Source organism: Heterodontus francisci, chromosome 5 (genome assembly GCF_036365525.1).
Source record: "Heterodontus francisci isolate sHetFra1 chromosome 5, sHetFra1.hap1, whole genome shotgun sequence".
NCBI classification, from domain to species: Eukaryota; Metazoa; Chordata; class Chondrichthyes; order Heterodontiformes; family Heterodontidae; genus Heterodontus; species Heterodontus francisci.
In genome coordinates this window covers 125,648,403-125,661,658 of record NC_090375.1, presented here as the reverse complement: position 1 = coordinate 125,661,658, position 13,256 = coordinate 125,648,403, and the positions used below count along the sequence as shown (strand labels likewise).

The 13,256-nt window shown below is 41.0% G+C and overlaps 1 protein-coding gene across 7 annotated transcripts in view; it reads right to left on the bottom strand.

Annotated features, from left to right (window-relative positions):
* Window positions 1-13,256, bottom strand: part of LOC137370041 (hepatocyte nuclear factor 4-gamma-like) — a 165,252-nt gene that overhangs the window by 59,993 nt on the left and 92,003 nt on the right. The gene's annotated exons all lie outside the window — the stretch shown is intronic.

Here is a 13,256-nt window from a genome sequence, read left to right as displayed (position 1 = left end):
GTATATTTAATTAGAGATCAGACTTGAGTTGATTGCCTTTGAGGCAATGATTAACAGCAGGAGCTTTCGAGCTTCAGAACAAGAACATTCCATGCACTTCCCAGATTGTATTACTGTATGTTCACGCAACTTTCATTTCTGAACTGTTGGTGTCATTTGAATAAATGGTCTATAGTATTACAAATATGTTAGGATTAACTATTCAGCAATTTGCTGTTGGTTGCTTTTTTGGGCTCATGCAAAGGATCCTATTTTCATAAAGTAAATGTGTAACTAACTACAAATCTTCTATAGATAAGCATTTTAACAACTATTGATGCATATGAATAGGATGTTTTATCTGTTATTTAAAACAGAAATATCAGAGAATTTGTTGATATATTCAAAAATGACACATTCAAAAATGGCTACCTTTGTTTTAACACAATGTCAGGAATACTTGTTGAACAAAACCAGTAGAAATACTTGTGGCAATCACCAACATATTTTTTAGTTTGACATAGGAAAATAACACAACTAGTTGCTACTTTAATGATTATCATGAAGAAACTAATCAATACTTTGATGAAGATAATATGAAATTCAAAATGTTCCAGGTTTAGTTCCGAGTCTGCACAGATTAAGGATGCCAGCTTAGTCTTGATAACCAGCACGGTCAAATAGCCTGCTGATACATTCCAGGCTCAGAGCTGAGGAAAGGCAGCTTGAGTGAGTACTGAAATGAGATCAGCACTCATGAAACCAGACTCTGTAACAATGAGCACTTTCAGAACAGTAAGAGGGGAGAACATTGCCAAAATGCCTTTCTTTAAATTATTATTCAATAACACATGTATATAACATGTCTCCATATAAACAGGCTAGGGTATTAATTTATCAACTAGATTCAAGATGGACAAATAAGTCCAGATTATCAATTTCACTGCAAAAAATGACAATGAATTTTTTTTTACAGCAAGGTCTCCCAAGCAAATAAAAGAGAATAGTCTTCATGAAACTCTGTTCAGCAACCTTTTTCTCTTCAGTGAAGAACCATTCATCTTCACCACATCATCATCATCATTTGTATCAAGATACCATCATGTGCAAGTGTTCCAATATGATTTCTATCTTTTAACCTTATATTCACAAAGGAAACAATGCCAAATATGTTCTTTGATCACTTAAAAAAAATTGTAATGCAATATTAGACTTCAAAAATGCAATTGATCATGATCCCACTTTTTCAACAGGCTACACATTTTGTTGCATTTTCTCCAAAAGTGTCAGTGTTATTTTTCTTGCGTATCCACAAGAGTGAAAACACATCATGAAAAGTACAAAAGCACAAAAATTGTTATGATGCTTACATGAATAGTAAAATAATACACTAATTACATCTGGTTGGGACTCTGGGCCTGTCTCTTCTCCTTCCCCTTCTCACATGAAGGACTATTAGCAACTAACTGGGTCCATAATGAACCATGCATATCCTACCAGCTTTGTTTCACACACAGTGTAATACCACTAGCTTGTGAATAGGGTTCTGTGCCTGGAATTTCCATTGGAACTCACTGGCAGGAGATTGAAGGAAACACCTGTCAAATAGCATAAATGTTGAAAAATGACATACGTTGTTTTTCTGGGGTTCCACTGATAACCTGCCAATGTTACGACATTGGGAGTACCCCATTGAAATTCATAACTAAAGTCACACCATATCCTCCTCTTTCTCTCAGGTAGACATACAATTTCTTTTAACTTACTAGCTTTGATTATTTTCCTCACTGTATCTGCATACCAGCCGCTTTCTTGCATATCTCTAGATTTAGAAATTTAGAACTTTTAAAATATCTCAGTGATTGGATACATTTTGTCAGTAGATGTACTGTTTTTAATGTGCTGTATTTAATGTGCTGACCGTTTATAATAAAATTAAAAGAAATACTTGCATTTATATTGCACCTTTCATGACCTCAAATGTCCTAAAGTACGTTACAGCAAAGGAAGCACTTTTGAACTGTAGTCACTGTTGTACTGGAGGAAACCTGGCAGCCAATTTGTGCACAGCAAGCTTCCACAAACAACAATGTGATTGTGACCAGATAATCAGATTTTGTGATGTTGACTCAGGATAAATATTGGCCAGGATACCTGGGATAACTCCCCTGCTCTTCAAAATAGTGCCATGGGATATTTTACATCCACCTTAGTGAGCAGATGGGGCCTCGGTTTAACATCTCAGCCAAAGGACAGGGCAGCACTGGAGTGTCAGCTTAAAATTTTGTGCTTAAATCTCTTGAACCCACACTTCTCACTCAGATGCAAGACTGCTACCAACTAAGCCACAGCTGACACAGTATAATTTAAAATATAAGTTGATAATGTTTTGCGCATGCTTAGTCTATTAGTTTCATGGGGTAATTTGATGTGTCGAAATTCTTCTCTCAAATGTTTTCAAAGTGTCAGCCGTAACTCAATTGATAGTTTGAAGTACAGTTTTAAGTGAATAATGTTGTTAATTGATAAGTTCTTTTTAAACACAGGTAGTGGAAGTTTAAATAATGTTCGCCTTCTTTCTTGATCATCCTGCCTTACAAATGTGGATAAAGCATCAATGAGAATCTCTCAGTACTATAAAGTTAAGGTAAATCATAAAATACATAGCAATTTAAACATTCCTATTCTGTCTGAAAACTATGGTAAGATTTTCCATAAGTCCATTAAATTCTATCAGAAAATCTTGACATTCAGTTTTGCATATCAGCCTGTAAGTAACTATAAGTAACATGATTAGACTAGAAAGATAAAATAGATTAGGGTTTCATAAACAATTAGTCATGAGGGCCTGATCTCTTTATTATCACGTGTGCATAGAAATATTTTTTGTAAATTAGCTGAGTAAGGTAAACGTTGTTTGGTCCATGTTTCCACCATTTAATCACAAAGTGCTTCCTGAAAAACATTTCTGGTGTAGAATTTGATACTTGTCTAAATAAATGGCAAAAAATGTAACAGATACAACATATGCTAATTTCTGGGTGTGGGGTCCTGTGCCCAACCTTAGCATTGGCTTGGCCGTCACCATATTGGTCCTGGTTGGGAGTCGGCTGATTTCCCAACAAGAGGGGCAGGTTTCAAATTTTGAAGAGAAAGTTTGAAAGTATTTCTTTATGCAGAATATGATCAATAATGGTTGAAGCCAAGTAACTAGACTCACCCATAGTTGATCAACAAATAAAAGAACAGATGGGCAGAAATAATGTGAAGGCCAGGACACCGGACTTACTTAAGCAGTCATATATACACATACACATGTGTATAATGTATATATCTATAAAAGTTGTACATACAGGTAGGCGTGTTATTATTCTGGAAGGATAAAATTAAATTGGCAAAAAAGCCTTTTTCAACCAAAATTATCTTGCTAATAAATATAAACAAGTACTTTGATTAATATTATGGATTTACTGAAAATGTACATTTCTTAAAGTACATATCTGGGGACTGGTGCTGTGGGGAAATCCACTACTGCTCAGTTCTGTCATTTTCTCTTTTTATAACAGTGAGGAAATAAGAATTGTAAATGCATGCAAATTTCTGCCCAGTGGGATTTATGGATTGTTTCTGTTTTGGGATTGTGGCAGCAATTTGAGTGCCAAAGAGGTGCTCAACATGCATGGATAAAAGCAAAGGGACATGACACAACAATATCTCTAGTGAATAAGCTATGGGAGGATATGAAATACTTGGGAATTCGACAGACAAGTGGCAGATGAAATTCAATGTAAGGAAATGCAAAGTGCTTCACTTGGAGACAAAAAAAATCCAAGAAGAGCCTATTACTTAACTGGAAGGAAAATAAAGTGTTTGGAAAATGAGAGAGATCTGGTTGTCCTGATTCACAATAAATTGATGCTGTTGCAACAATGTTTGGTGGCAGTCAGAAAAGGGAATCAGATGTTGGAATGTATTAAAAGGTCAACATTAAGCCAAAAGAGTGAGGATATCCTGCCACTTAGATTATATGTAGAGTTGAAGGTTGAGCAGTGATATGATTGCTGTGTTTAGGATTCTAAAGGGACTAACTAATGTAGACCATGACCATCTGTTTCTCTTTGTCCAGAACAGCAGAAACAGAGGAGGCGGCATGTACTTGGAAGTTTATTCAAAACTGATCCATGGAAACACTGGTCCTAATATTTGCAGGGTGGTGGAGAAGCCAGAAATATTGTGATTGCAGAGGTAGTGATGAATTTAACAGCAGAACGTCATTTTTCTTTACTCAGTTGCTCACCCATAATGACAGTCTGCAGGGCTGGACTGTCAGCAGTAGAAGTGTCAGTCTGAAATGGTCCCCGGTATCTGGGAAACAACAGGGATTGTTGTTGGGGGGTGGGGGAGGTGGGTGGTGGGATCAGACCGGAAAAGCATTGCAAGTTGGGGTGGGGGAAGCAGCTAATTGCTGAGGATTTGCTTGAGGGGGCAGGGTGAGCACTCCTGCTCCTCGTAGCCCACAAGCAGTGCTCTATAAAAGCACTTACCAGCAGGATCCAGCTGCTACTGCCCCCCGTTAGCTGCTGGGTTTCTCAAGTCCTGGGGAACCCAGCCAGCCAGCGTTAAATTTAAATCATTGCCAAAATATTAGAAGCGGATCCTCATTTACATATTCTAATCACCAACCCGCCTCGCCAAAGGGGGTTACTCGGACATCCCAAACCCAATGCTGTTAAAACTAAAGTAGGCGTGTTTGCAGTGCATTTTACAAATTTGACTAATTAATCACCAGCGCAACGACCCGTCTCCCACTCATCATGGCGGGGGGCGGGGGGCGGTTAAATATCCACCCCATTATTTCCCTGAGCGTATGGTTACAATCTAGGGAACAGACTCCCTGAGGAGATGATGGAAGCAGATAGTACTAATCCATTTAAATGTAATTAGACTGATTTATTTCAAAAAATATCATTTTGGGATATAGTATATGTGAAACATATCATCTGGTAATTTTTGCACGCTTGAGAGGAACTGATGACTTTGAGTTCATGGGGGCAATTTTAATGCCCTCCCCCAGGGCAAGTGGAGGGATTAAAAAATTTTACATTGACAACCTGACCTGACCTCAACCCCAACCCAACCTGCCAAGAGGTGCGGTCGGGGGCAAGAAGCCAACCCGCTCCCAGGAGGTGGGTCAGTCACTAAAATATTTTAAGGGTTCTGCGTGCCTCCAACTTAACTTAACTTCAGGTTTTATCACCAGCCCACGAAGCTCATCTCCACGAGATCGGATCCCCATGATTGGCTGATCCCCCTTCCGACTCCCCCCTCACCGGTGATGTTCAAATAACACGCAAACTACCCTGACTGCCCTGCTGGACTTACCTCTGCTCTGCTTTATGTCTGACAGGCAGACAGACTGTCAATCCAGCTGGCTGCAACCAGGAAATGTGCTGATTAAAATATAAAACAGGTCCTCTGTTAAATTCAGCAGGGCCTGCGTGAGACCTTTACTTCTGAGTTTCCCATCCACCAATCCATCCCACTGCTCTCTTCCCGCCTCACAGTTATATTGGGGCAATGATTTCCAAGGCTTTCTACCACAGGACTTTATTTGCCTCATGCCCGAGTCTTAAACTTATAGACTAATTGATAGAAATTCGCTACTATGATTCATGAACAACTCCACTATTGTTGTATGTGCCACTACCAGGATGGCAGAAGGCAGATGGACCTTTCTTTGTCTCGCATTTCCAATGTTCCTATGATACATTGGCATTTAGAGCCATGAGGTATACAATAAGTTTATTCCCATAGAGCAAAGATAGAAACAAATTCTCTTTTCTTTATAAATATTACCACCTAATATGCAAGGAGCAAAACAGGTGGCAAGTTGATAATACCTCTAACTGCCTTATTGAAGATTGGCTAGCCTATTTCTTAAGTCCAGACATGATATCTATTCCTGGCACCAAGAGAGATAAGGAAACTATAACCCTGACAGTAGGACATTTTTATCACTTCTGTATCATAGTATTGCTGGCAGTTAACATACTTTTGATAACTGCCACGCAGGATGATCTAGCGCATTGTGCTTACTTCACATTAATAGCAAATTAAGTCAAACTGCAATCGTATATCATCTATGGCTGTAGATGATCTGTTAAAGTACAACTCAGCCTTAATTACTGACACAAGCAATCCAAAAGGCCACTTCTTGGTCGGCTTGTCTTTCTGTCTGATTGCATAGCTGCATGTATTAGAAATGGCATGCAAACTACCAGGTATTTTAAAAGACTAAAACAAAGTGAATGCGATTTTTCATTTAACTATGGTGATATAACCAAAAATGTTCTGCTCTCTTTTGGGCTGAGTTAGCTAATCACAATAGAAGAAGTGCTAGTTGTAGAAAATCCTTTTGCAACTTTAGATCAGCAAACTTGTAGTGATCGCCCATCCTTGAAAGCAGCAGTACATCTCCATATAGTTTACATGCATTAGACCTGTATTAAAAACATCATATTGATATATGTTCTGATGAAAGGTCACAGACCTGAAACATTAACTCTGTTTCTTTCTCCACAGATGCTGCCAGACCTGCTGAATATTTCCAGCACTTTGTTTTTATTAGTAATGATCTGTGACCTATTGGTTTGTCTATGGGGCTAATCAGGGTACCTTTTCCCCCAATAGTTGTACCTTGGTTATCAGCAAAGCAGGAAAAAGAATTTGACAAAAGTGCAATAACATCATAGTAATTTGCAGGTTTTTCCCACTAGATCAAAGGAGCCATGTCAGCATGTGACATTGTCTTGTAAGGCACTTTCTTTAACATGCACTGCAAACAGGAGGGAACGATATAAATGGCAAAGTTATGAAATCATCTCAGAGTTTGTAACTGCTGATACAAGCTTCAGTTTTTATTATAGATTTTTAAAACAATCAAAATATACTGGAAAAGGATTTTCTGTAGCAGATATTGCACCCACCAGAGGCTGATATAAGTGAGTTTTTTTTAGAATCTATATTAATGACTTAGACAAAGAGACTGTGAGTAATGTATCCAAGTTTGCTGACGAGACAAAGTTTGGTGGGAATGTAAGCTAAGGGAAGAGGACACAAAGAGGCTGCTAAGAGATAGAGGCAGGATAAGTGAGTGGGCAACAAGGTAGCAGATGGAATATAAAGTGGGGAAGTGTGAGAGGTTATTCATTTTGTTAGTAAGAATAGAAAAGCAGAATTTTTTATAAAAGGTGAGAAACTTTTAAATGTTGATGGGTTGAGAGAGTTGAGTGAACTTGTACAAGGAACACAAAAAGTTAGCAAGGAGGTACAGCAAGCAATTGGGAAGGCAAATGGCATTTTGGCCTTTATTAGAGGAAAAGAATAAGGAGGTTTTGCTAAATTGTATAGGGCTTTCATGAGGCAACACCTGGAGAACTGTATGCAGTTTTGGTCTTCATATTTAAGAAAGGATATATTTGCATTGGAGGCAGTACAGCAAAGATTCACTAGATTCATTCCTCTGATGAGAAGGTTGTCCAATGCTGGGAGACTGAGTAAATTGGGCCTATACTCTCTGGAGTTTAGAAGAATGAGAGGTAATCTCATTGAAATGTACAAGATTCTGAAGGGGTTTGACAGGGCAGATACTGAGAGGTCATTTCCCCTGTCTGGGGAATCTGGAACACAGAGGCTCTGTCTCAGGATAAGGAGTCAGTTAGGACTGTATCATACCAACTTGCTTTGTTGAATGATAATTTTGTTTAATCCATTGCCTGAGATCTTGGATTTATATTTTTTGAAGAAATTTAAGAGAAAACAGATGAAGGATGACTTTGCTGGCAGCTTAGGATGGCCACCTAATTTACAACACTGTATCCTACATTGCAAGGCCTGTGATGTGGAGACAAAATGGTCACTCATTCCAGCAAGAACCAAGACCCATGAAGTTTAAGGGAACTACCTGTTCTTTTATCAAGAAGAGAAACACTGCTACCATGTTTGAATCACTGGGTGACTGTCATATGACAAGCCCCTCCCCATCTGTGGTTTTAAGCTTGCATTTCTCTGCAGCAGCAAGGAGAAGCTGCTGGTCTCTGAAATGTGCAGATCCAAGTGGGGATCCCTCTTTCTCTCCATTTCAGCTTGCAAGTTTCAAATCCTGCCTGTTGACTGATCATCTTTGCATACTCTGGCCACAATCAGAAACCCCGTGGGAAGAAATCATCCGCATCGCTGTCTCCAAGAGACCCACCGAACCAGTCATCTACCTCTTCAAGCTAAAAGCCTCAGGACCACAGAATTCAGCTGGAAGCCAGACAAATCACCAAACGCCACAGACTGTATACCCCTTTTTTCTGTCAACCTACTCAATCAACCTACCTTGTCCCACTCTGTAACCTATTTCTGTGCGCATGTGTGTGTGTGTAATCCTCTCGTAGGTGTCTGTGTGAGTGAAACTTGGTGCATAGTTTATTACTTTCATTAGTTCGGTTTAGGTATAACAAAGTTTATTTGTTAAACGTAAGCAAGACTTTTTGAATGATTACTTACTTGCTATGATCATAACAAGAATCAAACACCCACTGGGTGAAGAAGGGTCACTGACCTGAAACGTTAACTTTGCTTCTCTCTCCGCAGATGCTACCAGATCTGCTGAGTATTTCCAGCATTTCTTGTTTTTATTTCAGATTTCCAGCATCTGCAGTATTTTGCTTTTATCAAACACCTACTGAATTGGCCAGTACATCCACTTTAAGAAGAATTAAACCTGTTGTGGTCAAATAAGGAGAGGAAAAGAGGAAAGCCCTTCAACCCCTCCTCATTTGACCATAACAGAAATTTGGGGGCTCATGTTTGGAATCAAACCCAAACAGAAATGGGAAATTGGAAGTGGGAAACCAAATTGATCCCTAGCAATAATTTAATTCAATACAGGTTTTCTTGTGATTTTCAGTGCTAGAGTGCCTTCCCAGAACAGAGTTAAGTAAATTGGGCCAGGTTAAAAGCCCTATCTGTTGAAGAGTTGACAAATGTAGCTGGGCAGTTAGAGATTACTATCCATCAAAAAGCTAGGAAGCCTGAAATCCTAAAACTTGTGGCCAACCATTTTAAAATTGACACTGAAGAACTGGAGACAGGCATAGAATCTGAAACAGACAAGGTAATATTCACTAAGGTACAACTACAACAGAGGAGACTAAAATTAGAATTCCAGAAAGAGAACGAGCAGAGAGAGTTTCAGGAGAGGGAGAAAGAAAGAGGTTTCGGAGATGGAGAAAGAAAGAGGTTTCAGAGAGAGAAAGTGGAGGGAGAATTCCAGGAAAGGGAAAAAGAAAAGGAGGAATGAGAAAAAGAAAGAGCTTTCTAGAAGGAGAAGGAGGAAAGGGAGTTAAGGTAGCTTGAACTAACTAGGGGAAGATCCAATACAACTAGTGAAGGCACTGCTAGTGACGAAGTTACCCTAAGCTCAGGACCGGGTGCTGAGCTCTTAAAGTTCTCCCAGTTGATATGAGGGGGATGTGGAAGCATTTTTCATCTCTTTTGAAAAGCTTGAAAAACAGCTAAAGTGGCCAGCAGACTGTAACAGTCACTGTTACAGCAAAGCAAACTAACAGGAAAAGCCCATGAGGTTTATTCACTGTTGCCTCATGAGAGTTCCTCAGACTATGCGATGACTAAAAATGCTATCCTGGGCATATATAAGCTAATACCGGAGGCATATCGCCAAAAATTCCAAACCCTCCAAAAGCAGCCTGAATAAAATTACCTTGAGTTTGAAAGAGTTAAGCAGCTTGCTTTTGACCATTGGATACTGGCATTTAAGATAGAGTCCATCTATGAAAACCTCAGAGGTGATCCTCCTCGAGGAGTTCAAAAACTCACTTCTCCTTTCCATAAGAAACTACATAGAGGAGCAAAAGGTTCCAATAGCCAGGCAGGCAGCAATCCTGGCTGATGATTATACACTTATTTACAAGCCCTTGCCCCTAGGGAAACCCTTCCTTGGTCAGCTGCAAAAATCTGAAATCGATAGAAGGTGGTAGGGTGATAGGAGGATGAACAGACCTGGGTGAGAAGGGAGAGCTGGAAACACAGGGGGCCCTCCTCAGTTCAAAAAAGAACAGGAGTAATGCCCGAATGCCTGTATGTTTCCATTGTAATAAGGCAGGTCACCTTCGAGCTGACTGCTGGTTGTTTTGTGGAAAACCCATAGGTTTAGTAAGGGTACACCAGATCAGTGGAGGAAAAGGGGCCCTGATGGAAAGGACAGTAGACCAGGCTGTGGCTTTAACTGCAGCAGTAAAACCCAGTAAACCTACCATTGAGAGTGCGGGAAAACTTAAAATCCCTGAGAGTTACCAGGATTTTGTGTCCAGAGGAAATGTAACCCCATACCCCTCAAGTGAGGCGTGTAAGCCTGTAGTCAAACTTAGGGATACAGGGGCCACCCAATCCCTTCTGCTGGGAAAACGCATGACCTTTTCCCCAGAGAGTGCATTGAATGCTAGAGTGCTAGTTACCTACGGACATGGTCGACCTTCTCCTGGATAATGATCTTGTGACAGCGTAGGTGGTAGTTTCCACGGTGGTTTTAGAGAGATCAAAAGGGGTCAGACAGACAGAGCAGTTACAGGAAAAAGGTCCCTGGCATTTGTCCTGACTGTGTGGTGACCTGGTCCATGGCCAAACAAGCTCCATCAGAGGAGGCTGAACTGGCACTGCAGACAGATGACCCTACTGTTTGGTTATCTGAAACCTTGTTTGGGAAGTTAAAGGACCCAAAGGATGGTTTAAACAGGTCTTCCTCGGTCGAGGCTCAGCAAGCTGACCCAGGATTTAAAAAATTAGCACAGGCTACCCAAACTGAAGCTGAAGCAGAGGGAGTTCCAGAGTGCTGCTATTTAAAGAATGAGGTGCTAATGAGGAAGTGGAGACCTCCTCACAGACCTGCAGATGGAATAGACAGTGGTTCACCAGGTAGTGGTGCCACCGAGGTACCGTAGGGAAATATTGAGAATAGCGCACGAGCTTCCAATGGCTGGACACGTCAGTATCAGAAAGATCCAAGCCCGCATCAGACAGCCATTTCACTGGCCACATCTCCACAAGGATGTGATGGAGTTCTGTAGAAGTGTAATAGGTAAGGCAGATGAACTTAGGGCTTGGATTAGTACCTGGGAGTATGATGTTATTGCTATTACTGAGACTTGGTTGAAGGAAGGGCATGATTGGCAACTAAATAGCCCAGGATATCGATGCTTCAGGCAGGATAGAGAGGGAGGTAAAAGGGGTGGAGGAGTTGCATTACTGGTCAAAGAGGATATCACAGCTGTGCTGAAGGAGGGCACTATGGAGGACTCGAGCAGTGAGGCAATATGGGCAGAACTCAGAAATAGGAAGGGTGCAGTAACAACGTTGGGGCTGTACTACAGGCCTCCCAACAGCGAGCGTTAGATAGAGGTACAAATATGTAAACAGATTATGGAAAGATGTAGGAGCAACAGGGTGATGGTGATAGGAGGTTTTAATTTTCCCAACATTGACTGGGATTCACTTAGTGTTAGAGGTCTAGATGGAGCAGAATTTGTCAGGAGCATCCAGGAGGGTTTTCTAGAGCAGTATGTAAATAGTCCAACTCGGGAAGGGGCCATACTGGACCTGGTGTTGGGGAATGAGCCCGGCCAGGTGGTTGAAGTTTCAGTAGGGGACTACTTTGGGAATAGTGATCACAATTCCGTAAGTTTTAGAATACTCATGGACAAAGACGAGAGTGGTCCTAAAGGAAGAGTGCTAAATTGAGGGAAGGCCAACTATACCAAAATTCGGCAGGAGCTGGGGAATGTAGATTGGGAGCAGCTGTTTGAAGATAAATCCACATTTGATATGTGGGAGGCTTTGAAAGAGAGGTTGATTAGCGTGCAGGAGAGACATGTTCCTGTGAAAATGAGGGATAGAAATGGCAAGATTAGGGAACCATGGATGACAAGTGAAATTGTGACACTAGCTAAGAGGAAAAAGGAAGCATACATAAGGTCTAGGAGGCTGAAGAAAGACGAAGCTTTGGAAGAATATCGGGAATGTAGGACCAATCTGAAACGAGGAATTAAGAGGGCTAAATGGGGTCATGAAATATCTTTAGCAAACAGGGTTAAGGAAAATCCCAAAGCCTTTTATTCACATATAAGGAGCAAGAGGGTAACTAGAGAAAGGATTGGCCCACTCAAGGACAAAGGAGGAAAATTATGCGTGGAGTCAGAGAAAATGGGTGAGATTCTAAACGAGTACTTTTCACCGAGGAGAGGGTCATGACGGATGTTGAGGTTAGGGATAGATGTTTGATTACTCCAGGTCAAGTCGGCATAAGGAGGGAGGAAGTGTTGGGTATTCTAAAACGCATTAAGGTGGACAAGTCCCCAGGTTCGGATGGGATCTATCCCAGGTTGCTGAGGAAAGCGAGAGAGGAAATAGCTGGGGCCTTAACAGATATCTTTGCAACATCCTTAAACACGGGTGAGGTCCCGGAGGACTGGAGAATTGCTAATGTTGTCCACTTGTTTAAGAAGGGTAGCAGGGATAATCCAGGTAATTATAGACCGGTGAGCCTGATGTCAGTGGTAGGGAAGCTGCTGGAGAAGATACTGAGGGATAGGATCTATTCCCATTTGGAAGAAAATGGGCTTATCAGTGATAGGCAACATGGTTTTGTGCAGGGAAGGTCATGTCTTACCAACTTAATAGAATTCTTTGAGGAAGTGACAAAGTTGATTGATGAGGGAAGGGCTGTAGCTGTCATATACATGGACTTCAGTAAGGCGTTTGATAAGGTTCCCCATGGTAGGTTGATGGAGAAAGTGAAGTCGCATGGGGTCCAGGGTGTACTAGCTAGATGGAGAAAGAACTGGCTGGGCAACAGGAGACAGAGAGTAGTAGTGGAAGGGAGTTTCTCAAAATGGAGACGTGTGACCAGTGGTGTTCCACAGGGATCCGTGCTGGGACCACTGTTGTTTGTGATATACATAAATGATTTGGAGGAAAGTATAGGTGGTCTGATTAGCAAGTTTGCAGACGACACTAAGATTGGTGGAGTAGCAGATAGTGAAGGGGACTGTCAGAGAATACAGCAGAATATAGATAGATTGGAGAGTTGGGCAGAGAAATGGCAGATGGAGTTCAATCAGGGCAAATGCGAGGTGATGCATTTTGGAAGATCCAATTCAAGAGTGGACTATACAATAAATGGAAAAGTCCTGGGGAAAATTGATGTACAGAGAGAT